Source organism: Bison bison, unplaced genomic scaffold (genome assembly GCF_000754665.1).
Source record: "Bison bison bison isolate TAMUID 2011002044 unplaced genomic scaffold, Bison_UMD1.0 scf7180017864376, whole genome shotgun sequence".
Classification (NCBI taxonomy): Eukaryota; Metazoa; Chordata; class Mammalia; order Artiodactyla; family Bovidae; genus Bison; species Bison bison.
This window is the reverse complement of record NW_011494948.1, coordinates 7,302,188-7,318,898: the sequence shown is the minus strand read 5'-3', so window position 1 is coordinate 7,318,898 and position 16,711 is coordinate 7,302,188.

Sequence of the window (16,711 nt, the reverse complement as noted above, 5' to 3'; positions counted from 1 at the left end):
TACATACATGGTCTTAAATGGAGCAGAGAGAGCCAAACCTCCCTGGCATCAGGGTCTTGGGTTGAGACAATACTTCCTGTAACAAATCAACAGTCATGTGCATTTATATGTAAGTCACTTGAATGTTAATCCATCTTTAAAATTATCACAGCAATTCCATTCCTTTTATGTAGGAATAAGATGTTCTTTGCTGAGACAGGTTAAGGTAGGGTTTTCATCCAAGTGTTGTGGATTAGGAACATCTGGAGAACCTAACCTTTTTTTTTTTTTTTTAATTACTGGAAAGCTTATAAGGCTTAGTGATTTATAACTTCTGTGTATTTTAACATGCCATCTGATTTTTTTCTTGGTAGAACTTTATTTCATTTGGAACCATTATGTGATGATGTAATATGCTACATATGAAACTTTTCTAATGAAAAAAGCCAGTATATCTGCTGCATGTCAAATTACATAGCCGGGAGAGACACAACTTGGAGCTGACTCCGCCTACGTGTTTGGATCTTCTGGAATGTTGTCAGGGTGCTAGTTTCAGCATGTCTCCAACCATTGCATTTCAGCCTAGCCTGGGACCTAAAGAAGAAAACCCCCCATTGACGAATTTGGCAGAGCTTTGAGATGCTCTGTGAGAAAAAGAGAAAATGTGTTGGGTTACCAGATACATTTGAGGAATTGCAGAATTCTAAGTCTCCTGTTTGGAAACTCATAAGACATATTAGCATATTAAGGCTTTGAGAATTCCTGTGCTTGTGTGTGTGCTCAGTCCAGTCATGTCTGACTCTTTGTGACACTATGGACTTTAGAGCTCTGCAAAATTGGCTCTGACGTATTCCCTTTACTTTCCTATCTTCATCTCCCATGTCTTTCTGTCACTCTCTGGCAACTCCATTGAAACGGGTTAGGCACAGTCACTGGGTCCGTCCCTGGGGTGGGCACAGTCACTATCTGTGGGTCTCCAGGATGCTAGGTATTCCAGGGGGCCTCAGTGGGATGACGGGAGCATCTTAGCTCTGTTGCATGTGCCTCTCAGCCTTGACTCCTCAACTAGCAGAGGACTAGTCTCCGGACAGAGATGCAAGAGCCAGCAAGCCTTTCTATGAGCTTGTATCAGTTTGCTAATGTCCTATTGGCCAAAGCAGGTCACCTGGCTAGACACAAGCTCAGAGCAGGCAGGAACTCAGTGCTACAAATCCTTAAACTAAGTGAAGTAAGTCAGACAGAGAAAGACAAATATCGTATCATATCACTGGGGAATCTAAAAAAATGATACAAGTGAACTTATTTACAGAACAGAAACAGATCCACAGACTTAGAGAATGAATTTATGGTTGGTGAGGGCAGGTTGAGAGAGGGATAGATTGGTAGTTTGGAATTGACACATACACACTGCTATATTTAAAACAGATAAACAGTGAGGACCCATTATAAAATAAATAAAATTTAAAAAATACATACAAAGAAAATGTGGATATAGCAAGAGGTGAGCAATTCAGCGTCCTTTTGTAAACTACTATACCTGTTGGAACTTTAAATTTTTTGTTTCCCTTTACTAGAATATAAGCTCCTTAAAGGCAAGGGTTTTGTTTTCATTTTTTTAATCTGTTTTTTTTTTTTTTTTTAGCTCCTTACTTTTTTTCACATAGAACAGTGACCTGTAAATAGTAGGTACTCAATAAATATTTGTGAATGAATACATAAAAATAAATCTGTTTAGTGGGGTCTAAGTCAACATTTTCAAATACGTTTTTTAGTTGATCCCATTTTTAGTGGAAAGCTAGATAAAATTTCATTGGAAACTAGAAACCCTTCAAATATCTTATGCCTTTCTTACTGAGAATTAAAACTCCAGTAATTAATGAAAAATGATCTTCACTGGAAAATTCCATGGACAGAGGAGCCTAGCAGGCTATGGTCCATAGGGTTGCAAAGAGTCAGACACAACTGAGAATGCACGCATGCACGACAATCTTTACTAAAAGAAACATTTCTCGGTATTTATCGTGCTTTCTTTCATTCACCTAAATTCTAGTAAATGACTTCCGTGTACCAGGCGTGTACTAGACGCTCATGGTAGAGAAAGAATACAGCTTCTGTCTCAGAGGTCTCAGATGAGCTGAAGAACAAATCTCTACAACAAAACTTCAAGCAATAGGATATGCTTTGTTGTAAAGTTGTTAACACAGCACCCAAGAACACAAAAGAAGAAGTGTTCAAATGTTCTGTAAGACATGAAAGAGAGCATTCTATCTTTGACTGCTTTATCTATTCAGACTGATAAAGTCATTCTTTTAATACAGCATGCTTTTTGCCAACATAGCTGTTCACACCATTTACTCAATCTTCACCCATCCAGACATCCACCCTTGTCCTCTGTTTTTTGTGAGTCCTACCTATCTTTCAAGTCTGACGAGCAATGAAACATTCTCTGAGTTGGCTCCCTGAATTCATCTGAATTCCATAGTCTGTATCATATTCATGCATAATACCTGCACACATCTATTCTGCTGTTTTTTAAACAGACTAACTTTCATATAGTTCACTTTTTCATGTGTGAATATTCTGTCTTTTCAAAGAATTAATTACCATCTTGAAGGTTTTGTTGTTGTTTAGTCACTCAGTCATGTCCAACTCTTTGTAACACCATGGACTGTAGCCCACAAGGCTCCTCTGCCTGTGGAGTTTTGCAGTCAAGATTACTGGAGTGAGTTGCCATTTCCTTCTTGAAAGTAGGAATTGTGTTTCTCTTCTGGAATTGCTAAAATTAATGCCGGCTATAATAAGTGCTGCTGCTGATTAATTAGAAAGATATACTGAAAGCAAAGTTTTAACCTTCATTCTTCACCTGATTATGGTCAGGCCTGATAATGCATGTGGGCTCTTGGCTGTCAGTAAAGAAATATTTCTACTTAGGACTGGTGTTTATGTACTTACTGTCTTCATCTGAAAACCAGTTACTACTTTATATAAAGCTGCAACCATGAGCCAGTATTTGTAACAGGTTGAAATAAAAGTGACAAATTTTAAGAGGTTTTGGAAATGAATAAGGGAAATTTTTAAATACCAAACTATAAATGCATAGGGAATAATGAGATTTCACTATTGACAAAGAAAATATTGAAAAGGGGAACAACAAAACAGCAAAGATAAGTTACCTGCTGTTCTTTGGCTCCAGGACAGAGCAGTGAAGCATTTGTCATCTGTCAGTTAGTTTTGCAATTTATACACGACTGTATATTCTATCCATCAGCCCCACAAAGCTGCCCTTTAGGGGGAAATTTTGCTTAACATGGTGCTTGATATGTAGGACCCCCCCCTCAACTAAATCACAAAACTATCAAGTCAATTCATTTAGGTTGAGAAGAACCTGAATCTTACATTTGACTTGGAGGTCTTTAAAAACGCAAAAAGGAGCTCATCAGTATGCCTGTATTCACAGATAGAAACTACTCCAAGTCATAATAATGATGAGAAGAGAAAGGAAATCATTAGTTTACTCAGTTATGGTAATTAAGTCAAAAGAATCTGTTCAGATCCTATTGAAGACTATGTCTCACTCCATACATTTCTGGGCAGGTGACAGACTATATAAACCATTCAAAACTCCTTTTTTTCTTAAGTTCTACAGTCTCCGAGGAACTTCTTACACTTATTTACAGCTCTCTTATATTAGGGGATGGGTGCTGTGTACAGCTGATCAATTAACTGATTGCTTATGATTTTTTTTCCCATTTTAAGTGAATACATTTGGTTGGAGGTCTCATTGGTATTCATCTTAAGCGTTATCCTTTTGGAATGAGCTAACGATGAATGTCTATGAATGTCTCCCACCTGCACAGTTGAGAAACCTGTTGCTGGACTCTGAGTAACCTCACAAAGGTCAGAGCTGTGACCTAAAATAATTTCTTTTAACAAATCTGGTGTTAGCTAAATACATCAGTAAACATACACATATGCTAGAATATATATAGTTTTTTTTAATAGATATGTTATATTGCTATATTCTACTAAACTTGAATTTATTTCATTCCCACATTTTTTCCTTTCCTTTATGATATATGTAGATATTATAAGGAAAAACTTTGTTATTTGATTACATTAAAATCAGTTCAGCTCTAGTTAATGCAATAAGACAAGGCAAGATTAATAAGAAAGATATGAAATTGTCTTTATTCACACATGATATGATCACCTATGTTAAAAATCCAAAAGAACTGACAAAATAACTCTGGGAACAAATGAGCAATTATAGCAAGGGTGCAAGATACAAGGTTAATATACAAAAATCATTCACTTTTCTTTGTACTAGAAATGAAAATGTAGAATTTGAAATTGTAACCAAAGATAAATATTAGAAAATCATTCTCAACATAAAAAGCTACATGGATGTGTAATTTCTTTTTAGAAATACCTTCCTCCCTCTAGAGAACAATAGATGTGAGTTTATAAAATTAGAAAAGCAAATTTTAAGTATTATGCAAGCTGTCACCTAACAAACTGACAAATATTCTTTTTTAAATAAAAATTTTATTTTTAATGTATTTTAAAGGTTATAACCATTTATGGTTATGAAAATATTGGCTATATTCCCCATGTTATAAAATAAATCACCATAGTCTATATTATTCTTTTAAGTTCAGTTCAGTCACTCATTCGTGTCCGACTCTTTGCAATCCCATGGACTGCAGCATGCCAGACCTCCCTGTCCATCACCAACTCCTGATGTTTACTCAAAATCATGTCCATTGAGTTGGTGATGCCATCCAACCATATCATCCTCTGATGTCCCCTTCTCCTCCTGCCTTCAATCATTCCCAGCATCAGGGTCTTTTCAAATGAGTCAGCTCTTCACATTAGGTGGCCCAAGTGTTGGGGTTTCAGCTTCAACATCAGTCCTTTCAATGAACACTCAGGCTGTTCTCCTTTAGGATGGACTGGTTGAATCTCCATGCAGTCCAAGGGACTCTCAAGAGTCTTCTCCAACACCACAGTTCAAAAGCATCAATTCTTCGGTACTCAGCTTTCTTTATAGTCCAACTCACATCCATACATGACTACTGGAAAAACCGTAGCCTTGACTAGATGGACCTTTTTTGGCAAAGTAATGTCTCTGCTTTTGAATATGCTGTCTAGATTGGTCATAACTTTCCTTCCAAGGAGTAAGCATCTTTTAATTTCATGGCTGCAGTCACCATCTGCAGTGATTTTGGAGCCCCCCAAAATAGAATCAGCCACTGTTTCCACTGTTTCGCCATCTATTTGCCATGAAGTGTTGGGATGGGAGGCCATTATCTTAGTTTTCTGAATGTTGACCTTTAAGCCAACTTTTTCACTCTCCTCTTTCATCAATAGGCTCTTTAGTTCTTCTTCACTTTCTGCCATAAGGGTGGTGTCATCCGCATATCTGAGGTTATTGATATTTCTCCCAGCAAGATTGATTCCAGCTTCTGTTTCCTCCAGCCCAGTGTTTCTCACGATGTACTCTGCATATAAGTTAAATAAGCAGGGTGACAATATACAGCTTTGACATACTCTTTTTCCTATTTGGAATCAGTCTGTTGTTCCATGTCAAGTTCTAACTGTTGATTCCTGACTTGCATTCAGATTTCTCAAGAGGCAGGTTAGGTGGTCTGGTTTTCCTGTCTCTTTCAGAATTTTCCACAGTTTGTTGTGATCCATGCAGTCAAAGGCTTTGGCATAGTCAATAAAGCAGAAATAGATGTTTTTCTGGAAATCTTGTTCTGTCGATGATCCAGCGAATTTTGGCAATTTGATCTCTGGTCCCTTTGCCTTTTCTAAAACCAGCTTGAACATCTAAAAGTTCACGGTTCACATATTGCTGAAGCCTGGCTTGGAGAATTTTTAGCATTACTTTACTAGTGTGTGAGATGAGTGCAATTATGCAGTAGTTTGAGCATTCTTTGATGTTGCCTTTCTTTAAGATTGGAATGAAAACTGACCTTTTCCAGTCTTGTGGCCACTTCTGAGTTCTCCAAATTTGCTGGCATATTGAGTGCAGCACTTTCACAGCATCATCTTTCAGCTCAACTGGAATTCCATCACCTCCACTAGCTTTGTTCATAGTGATGCTTCCTAATGCCCACTTGACTTCACATTCCAGGATGTCTGGTTCTATGTGAGCAATCACACCATTGTGGTTATCTGGGTCATCAAGATCTTTTCTGTATAGTTCCTCTATGTATTCTTGCCACCTCTTCTTAATATGTTCAGCTTTTTAAGTTACTTTTTTTTTCAATTTTTCTTTTATTGAAGGATAATTTCTTTATAGAATTTTGTTGTTTTCTGTCAAACCTCAAAATGAATCAACCATAGGTATACATATATTCCCTCCCTTTTGAACCTCCCTCCCATCTCCCTCCCCATCCCACCCCTTAGGTTGAACAGAGCCCCTGTTTGAGTTTCCTGAGCCATATAGCAAATTTCCATTGGCTATCTATTTTACATATGGTAATGTAAGTTTCCATGTTACTCTTTCCACACATCTCACCCTCTCCTCCCCTCTCCTCATGTGCATAAGTTTTTCTCTATGTCTGTTTCTCCATTGCTACCATGTAAATAAATTCTTCAGAACCATTTTTCTAGATTCCATATATGTGCATTAGAATACAATATTTATCTTTCTCTTTCTGACTCACTTCACTCTGTATAATAGGTTCTAATTTCATCCACATCATCAGAACTGAGTCAAATGCATTCCTTTTTATGGCCGAGTAATATTCCATTGTGTATATGTACCAAAACTTCTTTATCTATTCATCTGTTGATGGGCATCTAAGTTACTTCCATGTTCTAGCTATTGTAAATAGCGCTGGAATGCACAATAGGATACATGTGTATTTTTCAACCCTGGTTTCCTCAGGGTATATGCGTAGGGGTGGGATTGCTGGGTCATATGGTGGTTTTATCCCTAGTTTTTTAAGGAATCTGCATACTGTCTTCCATAGTGGTTGTATCAATTTACATTCCCACCAACAGTGCAAGAGTGTTCCCTTTTCTCCACAGCCACTCCAGCGTTTATTGTTTGTAGACTTTTTGAGGATGGCCATTCTGACTACCATGAGGTGATATCTCATTGTGGTTTTGATTTGCATTTCTTTAATAATAATGAGCAATGTTGAGCATCTTTTCATGTGTTTTTTAACCATCTGTATGTCTTCTTTGGAGAAGTGTCTGTTTAGGTCTTTCCCCCACATTTTATTGGGTTGTTTGCTTTCCTGGTGTTGAGTTGTATGAGCTGCTTGTATATTTTGGAAATTATTCCTTTGTCAGTTGTTCCATTTGCCATTATTTTCTCCCATTCCGAGGGTTGTCTTTTCACCTTGATTATAGTTTCCTCTGCTGTGCGAAAGCTTTTAAATTCAACAGGTCCCATTTGTTTACTTTTGTTTTATATCTTTTACTCTGGAAGGTGGGTCATAGAGGATCCAGCTTTGATTTATGTCACTGAGTGTTCTGCCTATGTTTTCCTCTAAGAGTTTCATATTTTCTGGTCCTACATTTAGGTCTTTAATCTATTTTGAGTCGATCGTTGTGTATGGTGTTAGAAAGTGTTCTAATTTCATTCTTTTACATGTAGCTGTCCAGTTTTCCCAGCACCATTTATTGAAGAGGCTGTCTTTGCCCCATTGTATATTCTTGCCTCTTTTGTCAAAAATAAGGTACCCATACATGCAAGGGTTCATTTCTGGGCTTTCTATCTTGTTCCATTGGTCTATATGTCCATTTTTGTGCCAGTGCCATACTGTCTTGATGACTGTGGCTTTGTAGTATAATCTGAAGTCAGGAAGGTTGATTCCTCCAGGTTCATTCTTCTTTCTCAAGACTGCTTTGGCTATTTGCAGTCTTTTGTGTTTCCATATGAATCGTGAAGTTTTTTGTTCTAGTTCTGTGAAAAATGCCATTGATAATTTGATAGGGATTGCATTGAATCTGTAGATTGTGTTTGGTAGTACAGTCATTTTCACAATATTGATTCTTCCTACTCAGGGACATGGACTATCTCTCCATCTGTTTATGTCATCTTTGATTTCTTTCATCAGTGTCTTATAATTTTCTGTGTACAGTTCTTTTGTCTCCTTAGGTAAGTTTATTCCTAGATATTTAATTCTTTTTGTGGTAGTGGTGAATGGGATTGATTCCTTAATTTCTCTTTCTGGTTTTTCATTGTTAGTATATAGAAATGCAAGTGATTTCTGTGTATTGATTTATATCCTGCAACTTTGCTAAATTCACTGATTAGCTCTAGCAATTTTCTGATACTATCTGTAGGGTTTTCTATGTATCATCTACAAACAGTGAGAGCTTTACTTCTACTTTTCTCATCTGGATTCCTTTTATTTCTTTTTCTTCTCTTACTGCTTTAGTTAGGACTTCCAGAACTATGTTGAATAATAGTGGTGAAAGTGGACACCCTTGTCTTGTTCCTGATCTTAGGGGGAATGCTTTCAGTTTCTCACCATTGAGAATAATGTTTGCTGTAGGCCTATCATATATGGCCTTTACTATGTTGAGGTAGATTCCTTCTATGCCCATTTTTTTGAAGAGTTTTAATCATAAATGGGTGCTAAATTTTGTCAAAGGCTTTTTCAGCATCTATTGAGATTTACATCTGGTTTTTATCTTTCAATTTGTCAATATTGTGTATCACATTGGTTGATTTGTGTATATTGAAGAATCCTTGCATTCCTGGAATAAACCAAACTTGATCATGGTGTATGAGCTTTTTGATGTGTTGCTGAATTCTGTTTGCTAAAAATTTACTGAGGATTTTTGCATCTGTGTTCATCAGTGTTATTGGCATGTAGTTTTCTTTTTTCCTATTGTCTTTCTTTGGTTTTGGTACCAGGGTGATAGTGCCCTCATAGAATGAGTTTGGAAGTGTTCCTTCCTCTGCAGTTTTTTGAGAGTTTTAGAAGTATAGGCATTAGCTCTTCTCTAAAGGTTTGATAGAATTCTCCTGAGAGGCCATCTGGTCCTGGGCTTTTGTTTCTTAGAGAGATTTTTAATAACAGCTTCAATTTTAGTGCTTGTAATTGAGTTGTTCATAATTTCTATTTATTCCTGGTTCAGTCTTGGAAGATTGAACTTTTCTAAGAATCTGTCCATTTCCTCCAGGTTATCCATTTTATTCCCATATCGTTGTTCATATAAGTCTGTTATAATCCTTTGTATTTCTGCATTGTCTGTTGTAGCCTCTCCTTTTTCATTTCTAATTTTGTTGATTTGATTCTTCTCTCTATTTTTCTTGATGAGTCTGGCTAAAGGTTTGTCAGTTTTGTTTATCGTCTCAAAAGAACCAGTTTTATTAATCTCTACTATTATTTCTTTCATTTCTTTTTCACTTATTACTGCTCTGAACTTTATGATTTCTTTCCTTCTACTAATTTTGGATTTATTTTGTTCTTCTTTTTCCAGTTGTTTTGGGTGTAAAGTTAGGCTGTCTATTCAATGTTTTTCTTGTTTTATGAGATAGGATTGTATTGCTATAAACTTCCCTCTTAGAACTGCTTTTGCTGCATCCCATAGGTTTTGAGTTGTTGTGTTTTCATAGCCATTTTTTTCTAGAAATTTTTTTATTTCCCTTTTGATTTCTTCAGTAATATGTTGGTCATTTAGAAACATGTTATTTAATCTTTATGTGTTTGTGTGTCTTACAGTTTTTTTCTTGTAATTGATATCTAGTCTCAGCATTGTGGTCAGAGAAGATGCTGATATGATTTCAATTTTCTTAAATTTATTGAGGTTTGATATGTGACCCAAGATTTTGTCTATCCTGGAGAATGTTACATGTGCACTTGAGAAGAAGGTGTATTCTTCTGCCTTTGGAGGGAATGTTCTGATGCTATCAATGAGATCCATCTCATCTAATGTGTCATTTAAGACTTGTGTTTCCTTATTAATTTTCCGTTTTGATGATCTGTCCATTGGTGTGAGTGGGGTGTTAAAGACTCCTACTCTTATTGTGTTACGGTCAGTTTCTCCTTTTATGTCTGTTAGTGTTTGTCTTCTGTACTGAGGCACTCCTATGTTGGTTGCATAGATATTTACAATTGTTATGTCTTCCTCTTGGATTGATCCCTTGAACATTATGTAGTATCCTTCTTTATCTCATGTAATATTTTTTATTTTAAGGTCTGTTTTTTCTGGTATGAGGATTGCTACTCCAGCTTTCTTTTACTTCCCATTTGCATGGAATATATTTTTCCATTCTCTCACTTTCAGTCTATATGTGTCTTGAGGTCTAAAGTGGGTTTCTTGTAGACAGCATATATATGGGTCTTGTTTTTGTATCCATTCAGCCAGTCTGTGTCTTTTGGTTGAAGCATTTAATCCATTTACATTTAAAGTAATTATATATATATATATATATATATATGTTCCTATTGCCATTTTCTTAAAACTTTGGGGTTGATTTTGTAAATCTTTTTTCTTCTCTTGTATTTCTTGACTTTATAAGTCCATTCAACTCTTATTTTAAAGATGGTTTGGTAGTACTGAATTCTCTTAAATTTTGCTTGTCTGAAAAGCTTTTGATTTCTCCATCAGTTTTGAATGTGATCCTTGCCAGGTACAGTAATCTTGGTTGTAGATTTTTCCCTTTCAGTGCTTTAAATATATCCTCCCATTCCATTCTGGCCTGCAGAGTTTCTGCTGAAAGATCAGCTGTTAAGTGTATGGGGTTTCCCGTGTATGTTACTGGTTACTTCTCCCTTGTTGCTTTTAATATTATTTCCTTGGGTTTAGTCTTTTTTAGTTTAATTAGTGTGTGTCTTTGTGTGTTTCTCCTTGGGTTTATCCTATATCTGACTCTATGCCTCTTGGACTTGATGGACTATTTCCTTTTCCATGTTGGGAAAATTTTCAACTATAATTTCTTCAAAAAAACTTCTCATAACCTTTCATTTTCTCTACTTCTTCTGGGACCCCTTTTAATCGAATGTTGGTGCATTGATATCATCCCAGAGGTCTCTGAGTGTGTCCTCAGTTCTTTTCATTCTTTTCAATTTATTCTGTTCTTCAGAAGTTATTTCCACCATTTTATCTTCCAGCTCACTGATTTGTTATTCTGCTTCAGATATTCTGCTATTGACTCCTTCTAGAGTATTTTTAATTTCAGTAATTCTGTTGTTTGTCTCTGCATGTTTATTCTTTAATTCTTCTAGGTCTCTGTTAATTGATTCTTGCATTTTCTCCATTTGCCTTCAAGGTTTTTGATCATCTTTACTATCATTATTCTGAATTCCTTTTCAGGTAGTTTGCCTATTTCCTCTTCATTTGTTTGGACTTCTGTGTTTCCAGTTTGTTCCTTCATTTGTGCAGTATTTCTCTGCCTTTTCATTATTATTTTTTTTAACTTATTATGTTTGAGGTCTCCTTTTCCCAGGCATCAAGGTTGAATTCTTTCTTCCTTTTGGTCTCTGTTTGGTCCAGTGGTTTGTGTAAGCTTCTTATAATGTGAGATTTGTGCTGAATTTTTGTTTGTTTGTTTGTTTTTCCTCTGATGGGCAAGGCTGAATGAGGTGGCAATCTTGTCTGCTGATGACTGGGTTTGTATTTTTGTTTTGTTTGCTATTTAGATAAGGTGTCCTGCTCAGGGTGCTATTGGTGGTTGGGTGATGCTGGGTCTTATATTACAGTGGTTTCCTTTGTGTGAGTTCTCACTATTTGATACCCCATAGGGTTAGTTCCGGAGAAGGCAATGGCACCACACTCCAGTACTCTTTTGCTTGGGAAACCCCATGGACAGAGGAGCCTGGTGGGCTGCAGTCCATGGGGTCACTAAGAGTCAGACACAACTGAGCAACTTCACTTTCACTTTTCACTTTCATGCATTGGAGAAGGAAATGGCAACCCACTCCAGTGTTCTTGCCTGGAGAATCCCAGGGACGGGGGAAGCCTGGTGGGCTGCTGTCTATGGGGTCACATAGAATTGGACACGACTGAAGTGACTTAGCAGCAGCAGCAGCAGCAGGGTTAGTTCTCTGGTAGTCTAGGGTCTTGGAGTCAGTGTTCCCACTCCAAAGGCTCAGGGCTTGATCTCTGATCAGGAAATAAGATACCACAAGTAGTTTGTTATGGCATTAAGAGAGATTAAAACAAATACCCCAAAATGAGAAACCAAACATGAACCCCAGACAAATGGCAGTTACAAAATCAGGCAAATAATAATTAAAATAATGGAATATACACATATACATATACACCCATGAGCAAAGTCAAAACAGTCCAACAAAAATAAAGTACAATAGATTGACCTGGAGAACAAAAGAAATTAAAAATTATATTTACCAGTCAGGAACAAAACTAACTAAAGCATAAACTGGAAATCAAATCTAAAGCAAGATGCCAAGTGGGGAATAAAGCAATGAAAACAAAACTAACAAATATTTTGAGAGGAAAAGAAAGAATAGATATGCAAAGTTAAATGGAAGTAGGTAAAGAAGATTTATATATATTAAAGATTAACTGAAAGGGGGAAAGAACAGTAGGAAAAGCAAAAAAAGAATAAATGTAGAAAAAATAATAGGTTTAAAAAATCAAAGTAAGAGAGAGAGAGAGAGAAAAAAAAAACAAAAACTCCCCACAACTGCAAAAGCCCAATATAGTAGCAGCAGAGGTTTATAACAACAATAAAAATTTTGAGGAAAAAAAAAAAAAGCTCAAAAGCTTAGATATCATAGTGCCAATAAAACCCAACTATCACAGAGGGGAGGAAAAAAAGGGAAAAAAAGAAAAGAAAAAAATCCAAAAGAATCTACAGAACAAGTCAAAACATAAGAATAATAAATGTTTTTCTTGAGTCACTGCTGTTAGAGTCCTTTCCCTCGCTGAGAGTCACAGTCTACCTCATCTCCCTACGATGCCCGCTGGACCTGCTGTGAGGGAAGTTCAGGTTCTAATCTGCTCCTACTCCTCTGTGTTCTTGCCTCCAATGTCCACAGCATCAGAACTAGTGTGTTTTCTTTTGTGGGAGTGCTCAGTGTCTTCATATATTCACAGACACAGAGTCTGCCTAGTTGATCATGTGGATTTAATCTGCATTTTGTACAACTGGTGGGAGGGTTTTGGATCTTCTTCCTTAGTCACACCGCCCCTGGGTTTCAATTGTGGCTTTATTTCCACCTCTGGATATGGGTCGTCCACTGGGGTTTACTCCTGAGGCTGCCCTGGAGGACTTGGGTTTGCCCCTGTGGGGGCCAGATATGGAGGTAGTGCAGCTGCTTGGTTCGCAGGGGTTCTGGCAGCACCCAGTACTCAGGGGGGGGTTGGTGGCTAGAGCAACAGGAAATATAGTGCTCTAGAAGAGTATGACAACCAGTATTGGCCAATGTGCTCCAGTATTCTTGCCTGGAGAACCCCAGTACCTGACAGAAAAGCCTGGCAGGCCACAGTCAACAGGGTCACAAAAAGTCGGACACTACCAAAGTGACCCTGTGAGCATAGATGCAAGAATTTTTTTGCCTGTGGCAGCTCTGCCCCCAGTGAGAATTGAGGGTGAAGGTAGCATAGCTGCTTGGCTTGCGAGGGCCCTGGCAGTGCCAAGTGTGCAGAGACACAGACTGCTACCACCACAGGAGTTATGGCCCTATCAGAGTCTTTTTTGGGGCCTGTTGTACCTGACGCTCAGAAGGCCCCTTTGGCCAGTCTTTCTCCGTAGCTCTGCCCATTCGGGCACTTAGAAGGCTTCTTTGCCTGGGGTCCTTCTCTGTTGTTTGGCACATCAGAAGCACCCCCCCCCCCACCTGGGGTCCTACTCTGTAGATCGGCCTGTCAAGCACTTAAAGGGGCACCCTGGGTGGGGTCCTACTCTGTAGTTCAGTGCAACAGGCATTTGATGGGCCAGCCTCTCTATTGTTCAGCTGCCAGTGCTGGCGTGTGGTGGGGAGAAGGGCTATGGTGATGGCTCCACCCTCTACACGTGACTTGGCAGTATCGCCTTGCTTCCTTGGCTGCCTGGCTTACCCCCACAGGCATTTCCCACCACAGTCTCCTCCCTTTCATCCCCTTGATCTGTCTTTCCGAAGTCAACAGCAGCCCTCGCCCTGGGATTGCTCCACAGTCCCTCAACTTCAGCTCCCAGCCACTGTGCCATCTAGGGTATGTATGGCTGTGGCAAGGACTGATTCTCATTCCATTTAGGCTGCCACAGATCAGCTGTTTCCCTCTCAGCCTTAAATGTTTCTCCTCTGACGCAGACAATTGCCTCGATGTGGGGATCAGACCCCTGCTTCAGTTCCCCCACCCACTGAGGGCAGGTTCAGGGGTGCTAACACTCCCATTTTTCCCCCTAGTTCCTTCATCCTACCAAGTTTTGTGTGGGTCTGTATATTCTTTTCTGCTGGTCAGGTACTCCTGTCTGCTCTCAGTTGGTGTTCTGTATGCATTTCTGTGTCTGAAGGTGTATTCCTGATGTATCCATGGAGAGAAATGTATTTCCTGTCCACCTACTCCTCCACCATCTTATTCCTCTGTAGTCTATCTTATAGGAAATAGTTTGTACCTCCCATGCCCCAATGCCTATGTTGCCTCCTTTGTATTTTTCAGATTCCACATATAAGTGGTATCATTTGCCTTTCTCTGTCTGACTTATTTCATTTAGCATAATATCCTCCAAGTCCATCTATGTTGTTGCAAATGGCAAAATTCCTTTTTTTTTTTTTTTAGGGCTTAGTACTATTCTGTTTTATACACACACACACACAACAGAGTATTCCATTGCTATCTAAGTCCCTTTAGTTGTGTCTGTCTCTTTGCAACCCTATGGACTGTTGCCTGCCAGGCTCCTCTGTCCATGAGATTCTCCAGGCAAGAATACTGGGGTGGGTTGCCTTGACCTCCTCCAGGGGATCTTTCTGACCCAGGGTTGGAATTTGTGTCTCTTATGTCTCCCACATTGGCAGGAGTGTTCTTTACCATTAGTGCCAACTGGGAAGACTATATATGCTATATGGACTACACACACACACACACACACACACACACACATGTTCTTTATCCATTCATCTACTGATGGACACTTGGATTGCTTTCATACTGGCAATTATGAATAATGCTCCTAGGAACATTGGGGTACATGTATCTTCTCAATTTAATATTTTTTTAATATATATGCACAGGAGTGGAATTTCTAGATCAAATGGTAGTTCTGTTTTTAATGTTTTGAGAAAACTTCATACTGTTTTCCATAGTGGCTGCACCAATTTACATTCCCACCAAGAGTGTACAAGTGTTCCTTTTACTCCACATCTGTGCCAAAATTTGTTATTTGTGTTCATTTTGATGATACCATCCTGACAGATAAAAGGTGATATCTCATTGTGCTTTTGATTTGCATTTCCCTGATTATTAGTGATGTTGAGCATCTTCTTATTGCCTGTTGGTCCTTTGCATTTCCTCTTTGGAAAAGTGTCTATTTAAATTTTTCTGCCTATTTTTAAATTGGGTTGTTTGCTTTTTGATGTTGAAGTGTATGAACTATTTATATATGTTAGATAGTAATCCTTTATTGGTCATATTGGTGCAAATATTTTCTCCTGTTTAGTATGTTGTCTTATTTTTCAATGACTTTGTTGTCAAAAGCTTTTAAGTTTAATTAGGTCCTATTTATTTATTTTTACTTTTCCCCCCCTTTACTTTAGGAAATGGATTAAAAAAATATTGCTGTGGTTTATGTCAAAGAGTATTCTGCCTCTGTTTTCCCTCTAGGAGCATTCATTCCTACATTTAGGTCTTTAATCCATTTTAAGTTTATTTTTATATATGATGTTAGAGAATGTTCTATTTTCATTCTTTTACATTTAGCTCTCTAATTTTTTCAGCACCACTATTGAAGAGACTGTCTTTTCTCCTTTGTATATTATTGCCTCCCTTGTCATAGATTGATTAACAATAAGTGTGAGTTTATTTTTGGGATCCCTGTCCTGTTCCATTGATCTGCGTGTTTGTTTTTATGCCAGTACCATACTGTTTTGATTACTTAGCTTTGTAGCATTGTCTGCAGTCAGAGAATATGATACCCCCAGTTTTTTGGTCTTTCTCAAGATTGTTCTGGCTAGGGTATTTTGTGTTTCCATACAAATTACATCAAAATTATTTGTTCAGGTTTTGTGAAAAATGCCATTGATAATTTCATAGCGATTGCATTGACTCTATAGATTTCCTTGGATACAATACTCATTTGAACAATATTGATTCTATCAATCCAAGAACATGGTGTATCTTTCTGTTTTGTGTCATCTTCAATATCTTTCATCAATGTCTTATAAGTTTTCTGAGTACAAGTCTTTTACCTCCTTCAGGACAGTTCAGTTCAGTCACTCAGTCCTGTCCGACTCTTTGCGGCCCCATGAATCTCAGCACACCAGGCCTCCCTGTCCATCACCAACTCCCAGAGTTCACCCAGACCACATCCATTGAGTCAGTGATGCCATCCAGCCATCTCACCCTCTGTCATCCCCTTCTCCTCCTGCCCCCAATCCCTCCCAGCATCAGAGTCTTTTCCAATGAGTCAACTCTTTGCATGAGGTGGCCAAAGTATTGGAGTTTCAGCTTCAGCATCATTCTCTCCAAAGAAATCCCGGGGCTGATCTCCTTCAGAATGGACTGGTTGGATCTCCTTGCAGTCCAAGGGACTCTCAAGAGTCTTCTCCAACACCACACTTCAAAAGCAGCAATTCTTCGGTACTCAGCCTTC